Source organism: Arachis hypogaea, chromosome 15, assembly GCF_003086295.3.
Source record: "Arachis hypogaea cultivar Tifrunner chromosome 15, arahy.Tifrunner.gnm2.J5K5, whole genome shotgun sequence".
NCBI classification, from domain to species: domain Eukaryota; kingdom Viridiplantae; phylum Streptophyta; class Magnoliopsida; order Fabales; family Fabaceae; genus Arachis; species Arachis hypogaea.
In genome coordinates this window covers 37,165,907-37,175,764 of record NC_092050.1, presented here as the reverse complement: position 1 = coordinate 37,175,764, position 9,858 = coordinate 37,165,907, and the positions used below count along the sequence as shown (strand labels likewise).

Sequence of the window (9,858 nt, the reverse complement as noted above, 5' to 3'; positions counted from 1 at the left end):
TTTTCTTATTTTACATGTGCATTTTTCATTTCTTAGAGTCTAAACATGAAAGATTTCTAAGTTTGGTGTCTTACATGTTTTCTTTGCATAAAAAATTTTTCAAAAATATGTTCTTGATGTTCATCTTGACATTCAAAGTGTTCTTGGTGTTCATCTTGACATTCATATCATTCATGCATGCATTCATGGTTTTGATTCAAAATTTTCATGCATTGAGTCTTTTTGTTATTTTTCTCTCTCATCATAAAAATTCAAAAATCAAAAAATATCTTTCCCTTTTTCTCTCATCAAATTCGAAAATTTGGATTGACTTTTTCAAAAATTTTTAAAATCAAATTGTTTCTCATGAGTCAAATCAAATTTTCAATTTGAAAATCTTATCTTTTTCAAAATCTTTTTCAAAAATCAAATCTTTTTCAAAATTCTTAGTTATTTTCGAAAATTTGAAAAAAATATTTTTCAAAAATTTTTTTCTTATTTTTATACCAAATTTTCGAAAATAACAATAACAATTAATGTTTTGATTCAAAAATTTCAAGTTTGTTACTTGCTTGTTAAGAAAGATTCAAACTTTGAGTTCTAGAATCATATCTTGTGATTTCTTATGAATCAAGTCATTAATTGTGATTTTAAAAATCAAATCTTTTTCAAAAACAATTTCAATCATATCTTTTCAAAAATATCTTCTTATCTTTTTCAAAAAAAATTTGATTTCAAAATATCTTCTCTAACTTCCTAACTTCTTATCTTTTCAAAATTTGTTTCAACTAACTAACTAACTTTTGTTTGTTTCTTAACTTTTCAAAACCACCTAACTAACTCTCTCTCTCTAATTTTCGAAAATATCTTCCCTCTTTTTCAAAAATTTCTTTTTAATTAACTAATTATTCTTATTTTTATTTTTGATTTTAAAAAAATTTTCGAAAAATACTAACATTTTTCAAAAAACCATTTTCGAAAATCACTAACTCTTTTTCAAAAATATTTTTCGAAAATTCTCCCTCTCCCATCTTATTCTATTTATTTATTCATCTACTAACATCTCATCTTACATCTCTGCCATCCTCACAGTTGTGTTTCTTTCTTTACATCACACTCTTTGTCTCCCTCTTTTCTTCTACTCACACAAGGATCCCTATACTGTGGTATAAAGGATCTCTATTATTATTATTTTTTTGTGCCTTCTTCTTTGTCATATGAGCAGGAGCAAGGATAAGAACATTCTTGTGGAAGCAGATCCAGAACCTGAAAGGACCCTGAAAAGGAAACTAAGAGAAGCTAAAATACAACAATCCAGAGATAACCTTTCAGAAATTTTCGAACAGGAAGAGGAGATGGCAGCCAAAAATAATAATAATATAAGGAAGATGCTTGGTGACTTTAATGCACCTAATTCCAATTTACATGGAAGAAGCATCTCCATTCCTGCCATTGGAGCAAACAACTTTGAGCTGAAACCTCAATTAGTTTCTCTGATGCAGCAGAACTGCAAGTTTCATGGACTTCCATCTGAAGATCCTTTTCAGTTCTTAACTGAATTCTTGCATATATGTGATACTGTTAAGCCTAATGGAGTATATCCTGAAGTCTACAGGCTCATGCTTTTCCCTTTTGCTGTAAGAGACAGAGCTAGATTATAGTTGGATTCTCAACCCAAAGATAACCTGAACTCTTGGGATAAGCTGGTCACGGCTTTCTTAGCCAAGTACTTTTCTCCTCAAAAGCTGAGCAAGCTTAGAGCTGATGTTCAAACCTTCAGACAGAAAGAAGGTGAATCCCTCTATGAAGCTTGGGAAAGATACAAACAGTTGACCAAAAAGTGTCCTTCTGACATGCTTTCAGAATGGACCATCCTGGATATATTCTATGATGGTTTATCTGAGCTATCAAAAATGTCACTGGACACTTCTGCAGGTGGATCCATTCACCTAAAGAAAACGCCTGCAGAAGCTCAAGAACTCATTGACATGGTTGCTAATAACCAGTTCATGTACACTTCTGAAAGGAATCCTGTGAGTAATGGGACACCTATAAAGAAGGGAGTTCTTGAAGTTGATACTCTGAATGCCATATTGGCTCAGAATAAAATATTGACTCAGCAAGTCAATATGATCTCTCAGAGTCTGCATGGAACGCAAGCTGCATCCAACAGTACTCAAGAGGCTTCTTATGCAGAAGAAGCTTATGATCCTGAGAACCCTGCAATAGCAGAGGTAAATTACTTAGGTGAACCTTATGGAAACACCTATAACTCATCATGGAGAAATCATCCAAATTTCTCATGGAAGGATCAAAAGCCTCAACAAGGCTTTAATAATGGTGGAAGAAACAGGTTTAACAATAATAAACCTTTTCCATCATCTACTCGGCAACAGACAGAGAACTCTGAACAAAATGCTTCTAATTTAGCAAATCTAGTCTCTGATCTATCCAAGGCCACTGTGAGCTTCATGAATGAAACAAGGTCTTCCATTAGAAATTTGGAAGCACAAGTGGGCCAGCTGAGTAAAAGGATCACTGAAATCCCTCCCAGTACTCTCCCAAGCAATACAGAAGATAACCCAAAAGGAGAGTGCAAGGCCATCGACATAAGCACCATGGCCGAACCTACAAGGGGAGTGGAGGATGTGAATCCCAAGGAGGAAGACCTCCTGGGACGTCCAGTGATCAATAAGGAGCTTCCCTATGAGGAACAAAAGGACTCTGAGGCTCATATAGAGACCATAGAGATTCCATTGAACCTCCTTATGCCCTTCATGAGCTCTGATGAGTATTCCTCTTCTGAAGAGAATGAGGATGTTACTGAAGAACAAACTACCAAGTTTCTTGGTGCAATCATGGAGCTGAATGCCAAATTATTTGGCATTGATTCTTGGGAAGTTGAACCTCCCTTGTTCATCAATGAACTAAGTGATCTGGATCAACTGACATTGCCTCAGAAGAGACAGGATCCTGGAAAGTTCATAATACCCTGCACCATAGGCACCATGATCTTTAAGGCTCTGTGTGACCTTGGTTCAGGAATAAACCTCATGCCCCTCTCTGTAATAGAGAAACTGGGAATCTATGGGGTGCAAGTTGCTAAAATCTCAATAGAGATGGTAGACAGTTCAAGAAAACAGGCTTATGGACAAGTAAAGGACGTGTTAGTAAAGGTTGAAGGCCTTTACATCCCTGCTGATTTCATAGTCCTGGATACTGGAAAGGAAGAGGATGAATCCATCATCCTAGGAAGACCTTTCCTGGCCACAGCAAGAGCTGTGATTGATGTTGACAGAGGTGAAATAGTCCTTCAATAGAATGAGAACTCCCTTGTGTTCAAAACTCAAGGATCCCCCTCTGCAACCATGGAGAGGAAGCAGAAAAAGCTTCTCTCAAAGCAGAGTCAACCAGAGCCCCCATAGTCAAACTCTAAGTTTGGTGTTGGGAGGCCACAACCAAACTCTAAGTTTGGTGTTGAACTCCCATATCCAAACTCTAAGTTTGGTGTTGGAGAGTTTCAACAAAGCTCTGCACATCTGTGAGGCTCCATGAGAGCCCACTGTCAAGCTATTGACATTAAAGAAGCGCTTGTTGGGAGGCAACCCAATTTTTATTTATCTAACTATATTTTCCTTAGTTATATGTCTTTATAGGTTCAAGATCATGTGGAGTCACAAAATAAATATAAAAATTGAAAACGGAATCAAAAACAGCAGAAGAAAAATCACACCCTGGAGGAGCATCTGTCTGGCGTTCAGCGCCAGAACAGAGCATGATGCTGGCGCTGAACGCCCAAAATGGGCAGCTTCTGGGCGCTGAACGCCAGAACAGGCATGGTTCTGGTGTTCAACGCCAGAAATGGCACACAAATGGGCGTTGAACGCCCAAAATGGCCACCAACCTGGCGCTGAACGCCCAGAGTTGTGTGCAAAGGCATTTTTACATGCCTAATGGGTGCAGGGATGTAAATCCTTGAACACCTCAGGATCTGTGGACCCCACAGGATCCACTCAGGATCTGTGGACCCCACAGGATCCCTAGCTACCTCCACTCACTTCTTCTCACCACTCTCTTTCACACAACCCCAAAACACTCTTCCCAAAAACCCTTCACCAATCACCTCAAACTCTCTTCCCCATCACCTCTTCACCACTCACATCCATCCACTCTTCCTCATAAACCTACCTCATAAACTCTACCTACCTTCAAAAATTCAAAACCAATTTCCCACCCAAATCCACCCATATGGCCGAAAATTCCCCCTCCCTTCCCTATATAAAGACCTCCATTCTTCATCAAATTCACACAACACATCCCTCTACACTCCTCTTGGCCGAAACTACATCTCCCTCTCCCTCTCCATATTTCTTCTTCTTCTTCTATTCTTTTGTTTATTGCTCGAGGGCGAGCAATATTCTAAGTTTGGTGTGGTAAAAGCATAAGCTTTTTGTTTTTCCATTACCATTGATGGCACCTAAGACCGGAGAATCCTCTAGAAAGGGGAAGGGGAAGATAAAAGCTTCCACCTCCGAGTCATGGGAGATGGAAAGGTTCATCTCCAAAGCCCATCAAGACCACTTCTATGATGTTGTGGCCAAGAAGAAGGTGATCCCCGAGGTCCCTTTCAAACTCAAAAGAAATGAGTATCCGGAGATCCGACATGAAATTCAAAGAAGAGGTTGGGAAGTTCTAACAAATCCCATCCAACAAGTCGGCATCCTAATGGTTCAAGAGTTCTATGCCAATGCATGGATCACCAAGAACCATGATCAAAGTAAGAACCCGAATCCAAAGAACTATGTTACAATGGTTCGGGGAAAATACTTAGATTTTAGTCCGGAAAATGTGAGGTTGGCGTTCAACTTGCCAAACATGGAAGAGAACGCACGCCCCTACACAAGGAGAGTCAACTTTGATCAAAGGTTGGACCAAGTCCTTATGGACATATGTGTAGAAGGAGCTCAATGGAAGGTTGACTCCAAAGGCAAGCCGGTTCAACTAAGAAGATTGGACCTCAAGCCTGTAGCTAGAGGATGGTTGGAGTTCATTCAATGCTCAATCATTCCCACTAGCAACCGGTCTGAAGTTACTATAGACCGGGCCATCATGATCCATAGCATCATGATTGGAGAAGAGGTGGAAGTTCATGAGATTATACCTCAAGAACTCTACAAGGTGGCTGACAAGTCCTCCACTATGGCAAGGTTAGCCTTTCCTCACCTCATTTGCCACCTATGCAATTCGGCTGGGATTGACATAGAGGGAGATATCCTCATTAAAGAGGACAAGCCCATCACTAAGAAAAAGATGGAGCAAGCAAGAGAGCCCATTCATGGAGCTCAAGAGGCGTACGAAGCTCATCACCATGAGATCCCGGAGATGCCTCAAATGCACTTTCCTCCACAAAACTATTGGGAGCAAATCAACACCTCCCTAGGAGAATTGAGTTCCAATATGGGACAACTAAGGGTGGAACATCAAGAGCACTCCATCATGCTTCATGAAATAAGAGAAGATCAAAAAGCAATGAGGGAGGAGCAACAAAGACAAGGAAGAGACATAGAAGAGCTCAAGGACATCATTGGTTCCTCAAGAAGGAAACGCCACCATCACTAAGGTGGATTCATTCCTTGTTCTTATTTCTTCTGTTTTTCGTTTTCTATGTTATGTGCTTATCTATGTTTGTGTCTTCATTACATGATCATTAGTAGTTAGTAACTATGTCTTAAAGTTATGAATGTCCTATGAATCCATCACCTCTCTTAAATGAAAAAATGTTTTAATTCAAAAGAACAAGAAGTACATGAGTTTCGAATTTATCCTTGAACTTAGTTTAATTATATTGATGTGATGACAATGCTTCTTGTTTTCTGAATGAATGCTTGAACAGTTCATATGTCTTTTGAAGTTGTTGTTTAAGAATGTTAAATATGTTGGCTCTTGAAAGAATGATGACTAGGAGACATGTTATTTGATAATCTGAAAAATCATAAAAATGATTCTTGAAGCAAGAAAAAGCAGCAAAGAACAAAGCTTGCAGAAAAAAATGGGCGAAAAAAAATAGAAAGAAAAAGAAAAAGCAAGCAGAAAAAGCCAAAGCTCTTAAAACCAAGAGGCAAGAGCAAAAAGCCAATAACCCTTAAAACCAAAAGGCAAGGGCAAATAAAAAGGATCCCAAGGCTTTGAGCATCAGTGGATAGGAGGGCCTAAAGGAATAAAATCCTGGTCTAAGTGGCTAAACCAAGCTGTCCCTAACCATGTGCTTGTGGCGTGAAGGTATCAAGTGAAAACTTGAGACTGAGCGGTTAAAGTCAAGGTCCAAAGAAAAAAAAAAGAGTGTGCTTAAGAACCCTGGACACCTCTAATTGGGGACTTTAGCAAAGCTGAGTCACAATCTGAAAAGGTTCACCCAATTATGTGTCTGTGGCATTTATGTATCTGGTGGTAATACTGGAAAACAAAGTGCTTAGGGCCACGGCCAAGACTCATAAAGAAGCTGTGTTCAAGAATCATCATACTGAACTAGGAGAATCAATAACACTATCTGAACTCTGAGTTCCTATAGATGCCAATCATTCTAAACCTCAATGGATAAAGTGAGATGCCAAAACTATTCAAGAGGCAAAAAGCTATAAGTCCTGCTCATATGATTGCAGCTATGTTTCATTGATAGTTTGGAATTTATAGTATATTCTCTTCTTTTTATCCTATTTGATTTTCAGTTGCTTGGGGACAAGCAACAATTTAAGTTTGGTGTTGTGATGAGCGGATAATTTATACGCTTTTTGACATTGTTTTTAGTATGTTTTTAGTAGGATCTAGTTACTTTTAGGGATGTTTTCATTAGTTTTTATGTTAAATTCACATTTCTGGACTTTACTATGAGTTTGTGTGTTTTTCTGTGATTTCAGGTATTTTCTGGCTGAAATTGAGGGACTTGAGCAGAAATCATATTTAGAGGTTGAAGAAGGACTGCTGATGCTGTTGGATTCTGACTTTCCTACACTCAAAATGGATTTTCTGGAGCTACAGAACTTGAAATGGCGCGATTCCAATTGCGTTGGAAAGTAGACATCCAGGGCTTTCCAGAAATATATAATAGTCCATACTTTGGCCAAGAATAGATGACGTAAACTGGCGTTCAACGCCAGCTCTCTACCCAAATCTGGCGTCCAGCGCCAGAAAAGGAGCCAAAACCAGAGTTGAATGCCCAAACTGGCACAAAAGCTGGCGTTCAACTCCAAGAAGGACCTCTACACGTGCAACACTCAAGCTCAGCCCAAGCACACACCAAGTGGGTCCCGGAAGTGGATTTATGCATCAATTACTTACTTTTGTAAACCCTAGTAGCTAGTTTATTATAAATAGGACCTCTTACTATTGTATTAGACATCTTTGATCAGTTGTATGCTATCTTAGACCACATTTGAGGGCTGGCCATCTCGGCCATGCCTGGACCTTCACTTATGTATTTTCAACGGTAGAGTTTCTACACTCCATAGATTAAGGTGTGGAGCTCTGCTATTCCTCAAAGATTAATGCAAAGTACTACTGTTTTCTATTCAATTCATCTTATTTCGCTTCTAAGATATCCATTCGCACCCAAGAACGTGATGAAGGTGATGATTATGTGTGACGCTCATCACCTTTCTCCCCTATGAACACGTGCCTGACAAACACTTCCGTTCTACATGAAATAAGCTAGAATGAGTATCTCTTAGATCTCCTAACCAGAATCTTCGTGGCGTAAGCTAGAATGATGGCGGCATTCAAGAGAATCCGGAAAGTCTAAACCTTGTCTGTGGTATTCCGAGTAGGATTCAATGATTGAATGACTGTGACGAGCTTCAAACTCGCGATTGCTGGGTGTTAGTGACAGACGCAAAAGGAGGGTGAATCCTATTCCAGCATGATCGAGAACCGACAGATGATTAGCCGTGCTGTGACAGAGCATGTGAGCATATTTTTCACTGAGAGGAGGGGATGTAGCCACTGACAACGGTGATGCCCTTGCATAAAGCCAGCCATGGAAAGGAGTAAGACTGATTGGATGAAGGTAGCAGGAAAGCAGAGGTTCAGAGGAACGAAAGCATCTCCATTCGCTTATCTGAAATTCCTACCAATGAATTACATAAGTATTTCTATCCCTATTTATATTAAATTTGAAAACATCATTATCCATTTATATCTGCCTAACTGAGATTTTCAAGGTGACCATAGCTTGCTTCATACCAACAATCTCTGTGGGATTCGACCCTTACTCACGTAAGGTATTACTTGGACGACCTAGTGCACTTGCTGGTTAGTTGTATCGAAGTTGTGAACCATGGTATTGGCACCATGTTCTTGGCGCCATTGCCAGGGAAAGAAAGAACCATGAATTTTACATAATTAAAGTGTAATCACGATTACGCGTACCAAGTTGCTCACGTTGCCAGGGATTGTTCGAGTCTGGACATCACAATTTCGTGCACCAACAACCCTCCACAATGGCGAGCCCAGCCACACGGTGGCGACGACAACCCCGCGGCGACTCCCTCTCGCGCCTTCTCTCCCTCCTCTGTGCGTGAGTTCAGTGGCGGCGATGTAGTGAGGCCGATGGCAAAGGCTCCACGTTCGGCCTCTCCCTCTCTTCGGCAACGATCTCCCCTGGCGACCCTCCTGCGTCCGACGCGACGGCGACTGGGCGGCAGTGAGGCGCAGCACCGGTGCAGTAGCGGCAACAGCTCCTACTCTCGGCGCACTCTTCCCTCTCTTCCTCTCTGCTCTCTTGGATCTCACTCTCTCTTCTCCCCTTCCCCGATCGGTTTTCCCCCTTTTCTCTCTTCCGTTTCTTTTCTTTTCCTGTTTCCGTGGGTGAGGGCTATGGGAGGGGGTGAGTGGCGACTGGGAAGGAAAAATTAGGGTTAGAGTTGTGTATTTGGGCATTAGGGTTTGAGTAGAATTAGGTATAAGGGAAATTTTGTAATTTTAATAAAAATAGGGTAATAGAGTAATTGAAAACCAAATTTTTTAATCTAATAATAATATCTATAAAAATACTATTTAATTATCAACTTAAATTATTTTTAAATATACAGTCTAATTCAATAACTAGCGATAATTAAATTAATTTTCTTTAAATCATAATATAAAATTTAAAATTTAATTAAATTCCAACTAAAGCGAATAAAATTTATTATTTTTTAATCATTAAAATTTTAAATCAATAATAAGAAAATACTCAATTAATATAAAATTTCTGAAAATCATATCCTGGAATAAATAAAATAAATTACTAAATAACAATATTTAATTTTTGAAGGTTCGGGGTTTTAGATTATGTGGATGGTTATTTTTACTAGGGGTGAGCGACACCAGTGGCAGCATGTGGCAAGCCAAGCAGCGACGGCGAAGTCGGATGATTATTGATAAAGGTGGGGGTGGCTGCTGGTTGGGAAAGAAGAGGGTATTGGAGTGAAATGTTTTAGTAAGTTAGGGTTTGTGATGGTTATTTTTTTGAAAAAATTAAGTGAATTTTTTTATTTAGGTAATTTGTTGAGTGTTTTTTATTTTTTTTATTTGTATTGGGCTAAATCTACAGTGCATTATTCACATTGTTTAGATTTTCCATTATCTTCCTAGCGAAACTGTAAAAACAAAGACAAAATGTATCACATTTAAGATTGGACGAGTATTGATATGGATATGACTATATGTATTTGTAAGGTACTCGCGACGAATATAGATAAACTTGAGCCAATAAATAAAGAAAAAAAAAGGACAAATCGATACCTGACTTTTTGATCTGCGAATATTTAAGTCTTTAAAGATTTAAAAATACATTTAAGTCTCTGACTTTTTCAAAATCTGGTGATTGTTGATTGAATGTGAATT

The 9,858-nt window shown here is 39.0% G+C and overlaps 1 non-coding gene across 1 annotated transcript; it reads right to left on the bottom strand.

The window, feature by feature from the left end:
* Positions 1–1,730: 1,730 nt before the first annotated feature.
* LOC112752460 (small nucleolar RNA R71) lies at positions 1,731–1,838 on the bottom strand. The gene has a single exon (XR_003176896.1). It is a non-coding gene; the product is annotated as a small nucleolar RNA R71 (small nucleolar RNA).
* Positions 1,839–9,858: the final 8,020 nt, after the last annotated feature.